The sequence below is a fragment of the Chiloscyllium punctatum genome, unplaced genomic scaffold (genome assembly GCF_047496795.1).
Source record: "Chiloscyllium punctatum isolate Juve2018m unplaced genomic scaffold, sChiPun1.3 scaffold_382, whole genome shotgun sequence".
Lineage (NCBI taxonomy): Eukaryota > Metazoa > Chordata > Chondrichthyes > Orectolobiformes > Hemiscylliidae > Chiloscyllium > Chiloscyllium punctatum.
The window spans coordinates 140001-152500 of NW_027310116.1; positions in this window are offsets into that span (position 1 = coordinate 140001).

A 12500-nucleotide genomic window follows, 5' to 3' on the forward strand; every position below is an offset into this window, starting at 1 on the left:
CAGGACCCCTTTCGCCTGCAGGTCCCGAGCCGCCTTTATTTGCTGTTACGAGCATCGTGTGCCCCATACCTGCGTGACGAGCACCGCAGGGCGGCAGAGCCATCGCACTTGGCCGGGTGGCAGAGGAGGACCCGACTATTCACAGATAGCGGCCCAACGACTCCCAGAGCCGGTCGTGCGGCGCGCGAGGTCTGCTCTCTTCACAAGAGGCTTTATTAGGGAGTGCTAAGGCAAGGTTCTGTGCCCTCCACCCTCATCGCAACACCCATGGGAGCCTCCGGTCGTCAATAGACCGCCGCACCGGCCTCTGACTGACTCTCAGAATGGACGGAAAGAGCCGGGTAAGCCTTTCAAAAGATTCGACCACGTGCCGAAAACTTTAGACTTCCGTGAGCTCTCCGGCTTGCACCGAGACCCGAAGTCGACGTGCGAAGCACCACGGGACCCCTTTCGCCTGCAGGTCCCGAGCCGCCTTTATTTGCTGTTACGAGCATCGTGTGCCCCATACCTGCGTGACGAGCACCGCAGGGCGGCAGAGCCATCGCACTTGGCCGGGTGGCAGAGGAGGACCCGACTATTCACAGATAGCGGCCCAACGACTCCCAGAGCCGGTCGTGCGGCGCGCGAGGTCTGCTCTCTTCACAAGAGGCTTTATTAGGGAGTGCTAAGGCAAGGTTCTGTGCCCTCCACCCTCATCGCAACACCCATGGGAGCCTCCGGTCGTCAATAGACCGCCGCACCGGCCTCTGACTGACTCTCAGAATGGACGGAAAGAGCCGGGTAAGCCTTTCAAAAGATTCGACCACGTGCCGAAAACTTTAGACTTCCGTGAGCTCTCCGGCTTGCACCGAGACCCGAAGTCGACGTGCGAAGCACCACGGGACCCCTTTCGCCTGCAGGTCCCGAGCCGCCTTTATTTGCTGTTACGAGCATCGTGTGCCCCATACCTGCGTGACGAGCACCGCAGGGCGGCAGAGCCATCGCACTTGGCCGGGTGGCAGAGGAGGACCAGACTATTCACAGATAGCGGCCCAACGACTCCCAGAGCCGGTCGTGCGGCGCGCGAGGTCTGCTCTCTTCACAAGAGGCTTTATTAGGGAGTGCTAAGGCAAGGTTCTGTGCCCTCCACCCTCATCGCAACACCCATGGGAGCCTCCGGTCGTCAATAGACCGCCGCACCGGCCTCTGACTGACTCTCAGAATGGACGGAAAGAGCCGGGTAAGCCTTTCAAAAGATTCGACCACGTGCCGAAAACTTTAGACTTCCGTGAGCTCTCCGGCTTGCACCGAGACCCGAAGTCGACGTGCGAAGCACCACGGGACCCCTTTCGCCTGCAGGTCCCGAGCCGCCTTTATTTGCTGTTACGAGCATCGTGTGCCCCATACCTGCGTGACGAGCACCGCAGGGCGGCAGAGCCATCGCACTTGGCCGGGTGGCAGAGGAGGACCCGACTATTCACAGATAGCGGCCCAACGACTCCCAGAGCCGGTCGTGCGGCGCGCGAGGTCTGCTCTCTTCACAAGAGGCTTTATTAGGGAGTGCTAAGGCAAGGTTCTGTGCCCTCCACCCTCATCGCAACACCCATGGGAGCCTCCGGTCGTCAATAGACCGCCGCACCGGCCTCTGACTGACTCTCAGAATGGACGGAAAGAGCCGGGTAAGCCTTTCAAAAGATTCGACCACGTGCCGAAAACTTTAGACTTCCGTGAGCTCTCCGGCTTGCACCGAGACCCGAAGTCGACGTGCTAAGCACCACGGGACCCCTTTCGCCTGCAGGTCCCGAGCCGCCTTTATTTGCTGTTACGAGCATCGTGTGCCCCATACCTGCGTGACGAGCACCGCAGGGCGGCAGAGCCATCGCACTTGGCCGGGTGGCAGAGGAGGACCAGACTATTCACAGATAGCGGCCCAACGACTCCCAGAGCCGGTCGTGCGGCGCGCGAGGTCTGCTCTCATCACAAGAGGCTTTAGGGAGTGCTCAGGCAAGGGTCAGCCCGCAGCCTTCCTGGCAACACCCAGGGGAACCAGGCCACTCGCGTCTCTCGCCTTCATTTTCGACACGAGCGCCTGCGGAGGGCCACCACCCCCTCCGATTGTCAAGAGACCTCCGCACCGGCCTCTGACTTACTCTCAGAATGGACGGAAAGAGCCGGGTAAGCCTTTGAAAAGATTCGACCACGTGCCGAAAACTTTAGACTTCCGTGAGCTCTCCGGCTTGCACCGAGACCCGAAGTCGACGTGCTTAGCACCACGGGACCCCTTTCGCCTGCAGGTCCCGAGCCGCCTTTTATTTTTGTTACGAGTATCGTGTTCCCCAAACCTGGGTGACGAGCACCGCAGGGCGGCAGAGCCATCGCGCTTGTCCGGGTGGCAGAGGAGGACCAGACTATTCACAAATAGCGGCCCAACGACTCCCAGAGCCGGTCGTGCGGCAGGCGAGGTCTGCTCTCATCACAAGAGGCTTTAGGGAGTGCTCAGGCAACGGTCAGCCCGCAGCCTTCTTGGCAACACCCAAGGGAACCAGGCCACTCGCGTCTCTCGCCTTCATTTTGGACACGAGCGCCTGTGGAGGGACGGCCGGAGTCAACGTGGGGTTTGCCCGCCCTCCAATAGTGTCAAAAGACCGCCGCACAAGTCTCTGACTGACTCTTAGAACAGACAGAAAGAGTTTGTCAAATCTGTCAAAAAATTGACAAAGTGTCAAAAATTCGACTTCCAAGAGCTCTCCGGCATGCACTCATACCTGTCATTAAAGTGCTATGCCCGTGGAACCGTTTTTCGGATGCCTTTCAGAACGGTCCCGCGCCGCCATTTTGTTCTAAAAATCGTGTTCCCATATATCTCCGGGTACCCCGCCAACCTCACTGCGGAAAAACTACAAGTGGCACTGAATGGGTCTGAATTCCAAATTTGACTGCATCGGTCTGGAACTCGGTCCGGTCAAAACCGTTTGGATTTTTCTCGGTCCGGACTTCCGCGACAGACAAAGTTAAAGTTTTCGGGCTGCAGGCACAAAACGACAGCTGGCCATTTGCCGGGCTCAATTCACCCAATTCCTCCGGCACTTCGGAGCACATGTTCGGTGTAAGTTTGCGAATCTTTCCCGATGCTGCAGCATTTTCCTCCGCTGACACTTAGAATATTTTTCACACTTTGCTGAAAATTTTTCTAAGTGTTTTTTTCCAAGTTTTCCTGGTTACTGATTTCTTCTTTTTAAACATTTTTCTAAGTTTTTCTGGTTACTGATTTCTTCTTTTTAAACATTTTTCGCAGTTTGTCTGGTTACTGATTTCTTCTTTTTAAACATTTTTCGCCGTTTTTCTGGTTACTGATTTCTTCTTTTTAAACATTTTTCGCCGTTTTTCTGGTTACTGATTTCTTCTTTTTAAACATTTTTCTAAGTTTTTCTGGTTACTCATTTCTTCTTTTTAAACATTTTTCTAAGTTTTTCTGGTTACTGATTTCTTCTTTTTAAACGTTTTTCTGGTTACTCATTTCTTCTTTTTAAACATTTTTCTAAGTTTTTCTGGTTACTCACTTCTTCTTTTTAAACATTTTTCGCCGTTTTTCTGGTTACTGATTTCTTCTTTTTAAACATTTTTCTAAGTTTTTCTGGTTACTCATTTCTTCTTTTTAAACATTTTTCTAAGTTTTTCTGGTTACTCATTTCTTCTTTTTAAACATTTTTCTAAGTTTTTCTGGTTACTGATTTCTTCTTTTTAAACATTTTTCTAAGTTTTTCTGGTTACTGATTTCTTCTTTTTAAACATTTTTCTAAGTTTTCCTGGTTACTCATTTCTTCTTTTTAAACATTTTTCTAAGTTTTCCTGGTTACTCATTTCTTCTTTTTAAACATTTTTCTAAGTTTTCCTGGTTACTGATTTCTTCTTTTTAAACATTTTTCGCAGTTTTTCTGGTTACTGATTTCTTCTTTTTAAACATTTTTTCGCAGTTTGTCTGGTTACTGATTTCTTCTTTTTAAACATTTTTCGCCGTTTTTCTGGTTACTGATTTCTTCTTTTTAAACATTTTTCGCCGTTTTTCTGGTTACTGATTTCTTCTTTTTAAGCATTTTTCTAAGTTTTTCTGGTTACTCATTTCTTCTTTTTAAACATTTTTCTAAGTTTTTCTGGTTACTGATTTCTTCTTTTTAAACATTTTTCTAAGTTTTTCTGGTTACTCATTTCTTCTTTTTAAACATTTTTCTAAGTTTTTCTGGTTACTCACTTCTTCTTTTTAAACATTTTTCTAAGTTTTTCTGGTTACTGATTTCTTCTTTTTAAACATTTTTCGCCGTTTTTCTGGTTACTGATTTCTTCTTTTTAAACATTTTTCTAAGTTTTTCTGGTTACTCATTTCTTCTTTTTAAACATTTTTCTAAGTTTTTCTGGTTACTGATTTCTTCTTTTTAAACATTTTTCTAAGTTTTCCTGGTTACTGATTTCTTCTTTTTAAACATTTTTCGCAGTTTTTCTGGTTACTGATTTCTTCTTTTTAAACATTTTTCTAAGTTTTCCTGGTTACTGATTTCTTCTTTTTAAACATTTTTCGCAGTTTTTCTGGTTACTGATTTCTTCTTTTTAAACATTTTTCTAAGTTTTTCTGGTTACTGATTTCTTCTTTTTAAACATTTTTCTAAGTTTTTCTGGTTACTCACTTCTTCTTTTTAAACATTTTTCTAAGTTTTCCTGGTTACTGATTTCTTCTTTTTAAACATTTTTCGCAGTTTGTCTGGTTACTGATTTCTTCTTTTTAAACATTTTTCGCAGTTTTTCTGGTTACTGATTTCTTCTTTTTAAACATTTTTCTAAGTTTTTCTGGTTACTCACTTCTTCTTTTATAACATTTTTCTAAGTTTTCCTGGTTACTGATTTCTTCTTTTTAAACATTTTTCTAAGTTTTCCTGGTTACTGATTTCTTCTTTTTAAACATTTTTCTAAGTTTTCCTGGTTACTGATTTCTTCTTTTTAAACATTTTTCTAAGTTTTTCTGGTTACTCATTTCTTCTTTTTAAACATTTTTCGCAGTTTTTCTGGTTACTGATTTCTTCTTTTTAAACATTTTCCTAAGTTTTCCTGGTTACTGATTTCTTCTTTTTAAACATTTTTCTAAGTTTTCCTGGTTACTCATTTCTTCTTTTTGATCATTTTTCTAAGTTTTCCTGGTTACTGATTTCTTCGTTTTGAACATTTTTCTAAGTTTTCCTGGTTACTCACTTCTTCTTTTCAAACATTTTTCTTCGTTTTTCTGTTTACTCATTTAGCACTTTCAGGCACTTTCCCATCATTTCCTCGTTCCCGATTTCACCCTTTAAAACGCTTTCGGGCATTTCCCTAAGTTTTGCGGTTCACTCGTTTGGGACTCACTGACACCTTCTCTAGCTTCCCTGCTCACTTTTTTCGTACTGTTGAGAAAATTCGAACCCTTTCCTTAACTATGCCGGTTACTGACTTCACCGCTTCAGACCCTTGTCCCCGTAATGAAAGATACCATTTCCCACCGTGGGAAATGCACGAAAATCGGACTGAACACGGGGGAGGCTCCCCCCTCGAAGGCGAGACCGTCGGCAGAACCGCCGGGTCAAACCCGGCCGAGCTACCCGGCTTACAAGTCTCAAAGTCGGTATGAGCAGTCACGTCCACCCCCATTCCCTTTTGGACCACTTCCCACGGTTCCAAATGCATGAAAATCGGCCTGTACACGGGGGAGGCACCCGCCTCGAAGACGAGACCGTCGGCAGAACCGCCGGGTCAAACCCGGCTGAGCTACCCGGCTCGGAAGCGCCAAAGTCGGGTTGAGCAGTCACATTCACTCCCATCGACGTTTGGACCACTTCCCACGGTTCGAAATGCACGGAAATCGGCCTGTACACGGGGGAGGCACCCGCCTCGAAGAGGAGACTGTCGGCAGAACCGCCGGGTCAAACCCGGCTGTGCTAACCGGCTCGGAAGCGCCAAAGTCGGGTTGAGCAGTCACATTCACTCCCATCCCCTTTTGGGCAACTTCCCACGGTTGGAAATGCATGGAAATCGGACTGAACACGGGGGAGGCTCCCCCCTCGAAGGCGAGACCGTCGGCAGAACCGCAGGATCAAACCCGGCTGAGCTACCCGGCTTACAAGTCTCAAAGTCGGTATGAGCAGACACGTCCACCCCCATTCCCTTTTGGACCACTTCCCACGGTTCGAAATGCATGAAAATCGGCCTGTATACGGGGGAGGCACCCGCCTCGAAGACGAGACCGTCGGCAGACCCGCCGGGTCAAACCCGGCTGAGCTACCCGGCTCGGAAGCGCCAAAGTCGGGTTGAGCAGTCACATTCACTCCCATCCCCTTTTGGACCACTTCCCACGGTTCGAAATGCACGAAAATCGGCCTGTACACGGGGGAGGCACCCGCCTCGAAGACGAGACCGTCGGCAGAACCGCCGGAACAAACCCGGCTGAGCTACCCGGCTTACAAGTCTCAAAGTCGGTATGAGCAGACACGTCCACCCCCATTCCCTTTTGGACCACTTCCCACGGTTCGAAATGCATGAAAATCGGCCTGTATACGGGGGAGGCACCCGCCTCGAAGACGAGACCGTCGGCAGACCCGCCGGGTCAAACCCGGCTGAGCTACCCGGCTCGGAAGCGCCAAAGTCGGGTTGAGCAGTCACATTCACTCCCATCCCCTTTTGAACCTCTTCCCACCGTTGGAAATGCACGAAAATCGGCCTGTACACGGGGGAGGCTCCCCCCTCGAAGGCGAGACCGTCGGCAGAACCGCCGGGTCAAACCCGGCTGAGCTACCCGGCTTACAAGTCTCGAAGTCGGGTTGAGCAGTCACATTCACTCCCATCGACTTTTGGGCAACTTCCCACCGTTGCAAATGCATGAAAATCGGCCTGTACACGGGGGAGGCACCCGCCTCGAAGTCGAGACCGTCGGCAGAACCGCCGGGTCCAACCCGGCTGAGCTACCCGGCTTACAAGTCTCAAAGCCGGGTTGGGCAGTCACGTTCACACCCCATTCCCTTTTGGATCACTTCCCACGGTTCGAAATGCACGAAAACCGGCCTGTACACGGGGGAGGGTCCGCCCTCGAAGGCGAGACCGTCGGCAGAACCGCCGGGTCAAACCTGGCTGAGCTACCCGGCTTACAAGTCTCAAAGTCGGGTTGAGCAGTCACGTTCACTCCCATCGACTTTTAGACCACTTCCCACGGTTCGAAATGCACGAAAATCGGCCTGTACACGGGGGAGGCACCCGCCTCGAAGACGAGACCGTCGGCAGAACCGCCGGGTCAAACCCGGCCGAGCTACCCGGGTTAGAAGCCTCAGAGTCGGGTTGAGCAGTCACGTTCACTCCCATCGACTTTTAGACCACTTCCCACGGTTGGAAATGCACGAAAATCGGCCTGTACACGGGGGTGGCATCCGCCTCGAAGACGAGACCGTCGGCAGAACCGCCGGGTCAAACCCGGCTGAGCTACCCGGCTTACAAGTCTCAAAGTCGGGTTGAGCAGTCACATTCACTCCCATCGACTTTTGGGCAACTTCCCACGGTTCGAAATGCACAAGATTCGGCCTGAACACGGGGGACGCTCCCCCCTCGAAGGCGAGACCGTCGGCAGACCCGCCGGGTCAAACCCGGCTGAGCTACCCGGCTCGGAAGCGCCAAAGTCGGTATGAGCAGTCACGTTCACTCCCATCCCCTTTTGGACCGCTTCCCACGGTACGAAATGCATGAAAATCGGCCTGTACACGGGGGAGGCACCCGCCTCGAAGACGAGACCGTCGGCAGAACCGCCGGGTCAAACCCGGCTGAGCTACCCGGCTTACAAGTCTCAAAGTCGGGTTGAGCAGTCACATTCACTCCCATCGACTTTTGGGCAACTTCCCACGGTTCGAAATGCACAAAATTCGGCCTGAACACGGGGGACGCTCCCCCCTCGAAGGCGAGACCGTCGGCAGAACCGCCGGGTCAAACCCGGCTGAGCTACCCGGCTTAAAAGTCTCAAAGTCGGTATGAGCAGTCACATTCACCCCCATTCCCTTTTGGACCACTTCCCACGGTTGGAAATGCATGAAAATCGGCCTGGACACGGGGGAGGCTCCCCCCTCGATGACGAGACCGTCGGCAGAACCGCCGGAACAAACCCGGCTGAGCTACCCGGCTTACAAGTCTCAAAGTCGGTATGAGCAGACACGTCCACCCCCATTCCCTTTTGGACCACTTCCCACCGTTGGAAATGCACGAAAATCGGCCTGTACACGGGGGAGGCACCGGCCTCGAAGACGAGACCGTCGGCAGAACCGCCGGATCAAACCCGGCCGAGCTACCCGGGTTAGAAGCCTCAGAGTCGGGTTGAGCAGTCACATTCACTCCCATCCCCTTTTGAACCTCTTCCCACCGTTGGAAATGCACGAAAATCGGCCTGTACACGGGGGAGGCTCCCCCCTCGAAGGCGAGACCGTCGGCAGAACCGCCGGGTCAAACCCGGCTGAGCTACCCGGCTTAAAAGTCTCAAAGTCGGGTTGAGCAGTCACATTCACTCCCATCGACTTTTGGGCAACTTCCCACCGTTGCAAATGCATGAAAATCGGCCTGTACACGGGGGAGGCTCCGCCCTCGAAGGCGAGACCGACGGCAGAACCGCCGGGTCAAACCCGGCCGGGCTACCCGGGTTAGAAGCCTCAGAGTCGGGTTGAGCAGTCGCATTCACCCCCATCCCCTTTTGAACCTCTTCCCACCGTTGGAAATGCACGAAAATCGGCCTGTACACGGGGGAGGCACCGGCCTCGAAGACGAGACCGTCGGCAGAACCGCCGGATCAAACCCGGCCGAGCTACCCGGGTTAGAAGCCTCAGAGTCGGGTTGAGCAGTCACATTCACTCCCATCCCCTTTTGAACCTCTTCCCACCGTTGGAAATGCACGGAAATCGGCCTGTACACGGGGGAGGCTCCCCCCTCGAAGGCGAGACCGTCGGCAGAACCGCCGGGTCAAACCCGGCTGAGCTACCCGGCTTACAAGTCTCAAAGTCGGTATGAGCAGACACGTCCACCCCCATTCCCTTTTGGACCACTTCCCACCGTTGGAAATGCACGAAAATCGGCCTGTACACGGGGGAGGCACCGGCCTCGAAGACGAGACCGTCGGCAGAACCGCCGGATCAAACCCGGCCGAGCTACCCGGGTTAGAAGCCTCAGAGTCGGGTTGAGCAGTCACATTCACTCCCATCCCCTTTTGAACCTCTTCCCACCGTTGGAAATGCACGAAAATCGGCCTGTACACGGGGGAGGCTCCCCCCTCGAAGGCGAGACCGTCGGCAGAACCGCCGGGTCAAACCCGGCTGAGCTACCCGGCTTAAAAGTCTCAAAGTCGGGTTGAGCAGTCACATTCACTCCCATCGACTTTTGGGCAACTTCCCACCGTTGCAAATGCATGAAAATCGGCCTGTACACGGGGGAGGCTCCGCCCTCGAAGGCGAGACCGACGGCAGAACCGCCGGGTCAAACCCGGCCGGGCTACCCGGCTCGGAAGCGCCAAAGTCGGGTTGAGCAGTCACATTCACCCCCATCCCCTTTTGGGCCACTTCCCACGGTTCGAAATGCATGAAAATCGGCCTGTACACGGGGGACGCTCCCCCCTCGAAGGCGAGGCAGTCGGCAGAACCGCCGGGTCAAACCCGGCTGAGCTACCCGGGTTAGATGCCTCAAAGTCGGGTTGAGCAGTCACATTCACCCCCATCCCCTTTCGGCCCCCTTCCCACGGTTGGAAATGCATGAAAATCGGCCTGTACACGGTGGGCGCTCCCCCCTCGAAGGTGAGACCTTCGGCAGAACCGCCGGGTCAAATCCTGCCGAGCTACCCGCGTTAGAGGTCTCAATGTCGGCTTCAGCAGTCACATTCAATCCCATTCCCGTTTGGACCTCTTCCCGCCGATGGAAATGCACAAAATTCGGCCTGAACACGCGGGGCGCTCCCCCCTCGAAGGCGAGACCGTCGCCAGAACCGCCGGGTCAAATCCGGCTGAGCTACCCGCGTTACAGGTCTCAAAGTCGGGTTGAGCAGTCACGTTCACCCCCATCCCCTTTCGGACCCCTTCCCACGGTTGGAAATGCATGAAAATCGGCCTGTACACGGTGGGCGCTCCCCCCTCGAAGGTGAGACCTTCGGCAGAACCGCCGGGTCAAATCCGGCCGAGCTACCCGCGTTAGAGGTCTCAATGTCGGCTTCAGCAGTCACATTCAATCCCATTCCCGTTTGGACCTCTTCCCGCCGATGGAAATGCACAAAATTCGGCCTGAACACGCGGGACGCTCCCCCCTCGAAGGTGAGACCTTCGGCAGAACCGCCGGGTCAAATCCGGCCGAGCTACCCGCGTTAGAGGTCTCAATGTCGGCTTCAGCAGTCACATTCAATCCCATTCCCGTTTGGACCTCTTCCCGCCGATGGAAATGCACAAAATTCGGCCTGAACACGCGGGACGCTCCCCCCTCGAAGGCGAGACCGTCGCCAGAACCGCCGGGTCAAATCCGGCTGAGCTACCCGCGTTACAGGTCTCAAAGTCGGGTTGAGCAGTCACGTTCACCCCCATCCCCTTTCGGACCCCTTCCCACGGTTGGAAATGCATGAAAATCGGCCTGTACACGGTGGGCGCTCCCCCCTCGAAGGTGAGACCTTCGGCAGAACCGCCGGGTCAAATCCGGCCGAGCTACCCGCGTTAGAGGTCTCAATGTCGGCTTCAGCAGTCACATTCAATCCCATTCCCGTTTGGACCTCTTCCCGCCGATGGAAATGCACAAAATTCGGCCTGAACACGCGGGACGCTCCCCCCTCGAAGGTGAGACCTTCGGCAGAACCGCCGGGTCAAATCCGGCCGAGCTACCCGCGTTAGAGGTCTCAATGTCGGCTTCAGCAGTCACATTCAATCCCATTCCCGTTTGGACCTCTTCCCGCCGATGGAAATGCACAAAATTCGGCCTGAACACGCGGGACGCTCCCCCCTCGAAGGCGAGACCGTCGCCAGAACCGCCGGGTCAAATCCGGCTGAGCTACCCGCGTTAGAGGTCTCAAAGTCGGGTTGAGCAGTCACGTTCACCCCCATCCCCTTTCGGACCCCTTCCCACGGTTGGAAATGCATGAAAATCGGCCTGTACACGGTGGGCGCTCCCCCCTCGAAGCTGAGACCTTCGGCAGAACCGCCGGGTCAAATCCGGCCGAGCTACCCGCGTTAGAGGTCTCAATGTCGGCTTCAGCAGTCACATTCAATCCCATTCCCGTTTGGACCTCTTCCCGCCGATGGAAATGCACAAAACTCGGCCTGAACACGCGGGACGCTCCCCCCTCGAAGGTGAGACCTTCGGCAGACCCGCCGGGTCAAATCCGGCCGAGCTACCCGCGTTAGAGGTCTCAATGTCGGCTTCAGCAGTCACATTCAATCCCATTCCCGTTTGGACCTCTTCCCGCCGATGGAAATGCACAAAATTCGGCCTGAACACGCGGGACGCTCCCCCCTCGAAGGCGAGACCGTCGCCAGAACCGCCGGGTCAAATCCGGCCGAGCTACCCGCGTTAGAGGTCTCAATGTCGGCTTCAGCAGTCACATTCAATCCCATTCCCTTTTGGAACACTTCCCGCCGTTAACAATGCACGATATTCGGCCTGAACACGCGGGACGCTCCCCCCTCGAAGGTGAGACCTTCGGCAGAACCGCCGGGTCAAATCCGGCCGAGCTACCCGCGTTAGAGGTCTCAATGTCGGCTTCAGCAGTCACATTCAATCCCATTCCCGTTTGGACCTCTTCCCGCCGATGGAAATGCACAAAATTCGGCCTGAACACGCGGGACGCTCCCCCCTCGAAGGCGAGACCGTCGCCAGAACCGCCGGGTCAAATCCGGCCGAGCTACCCGCGTTAGAGGTCTCAATGTCGGCTTCAGCAGTCACATTCAATCCCATTCACGTTTGGAACACTTCCCGCCGTTAACAATGCACGATATTCGGCCTGAACACGCGGGACGCTCCCCCCTCGAAGGTGAGACCTTCGGCAGAACCGCCGGGTCAAATCCTGCCGAGCTACCCGCGTTAGAGGTCTCAATGTCGGCTTCAGCAGTCACATTCAATCCCATTCCCGTTTGGACCTCTTCCCGCCGATGGAAATGCACAAAATTCGGCCTGAACACGCGGGGCGCTCCCCCCTCGAAGGCGAGACCGTCGCCAGAACCGCCGGGTCAAATCCGGCTGAGCTACCCGCGTTACAGGTCTCAAAGTCGGCTTCAGCAGTCACATTCAATCCCATTCCCTTTTGGAACACTTCCCGCCGTTAACAATGCACGATATTCGGACTGAACACGGGGGCCGGTCCGCCCTCGAAGTCAACACCGTCCGCAGAACCGCCGGGGCAAATCCGGCTGAGCTACCCCGCCCCCGAACACTCAAAGTCCCTCTGAAGCCTTGCATTCGCCTCCTTGGAAAATTGACGTCAAACATTACCAAAATCGGGGGCACGAGCACTAAAG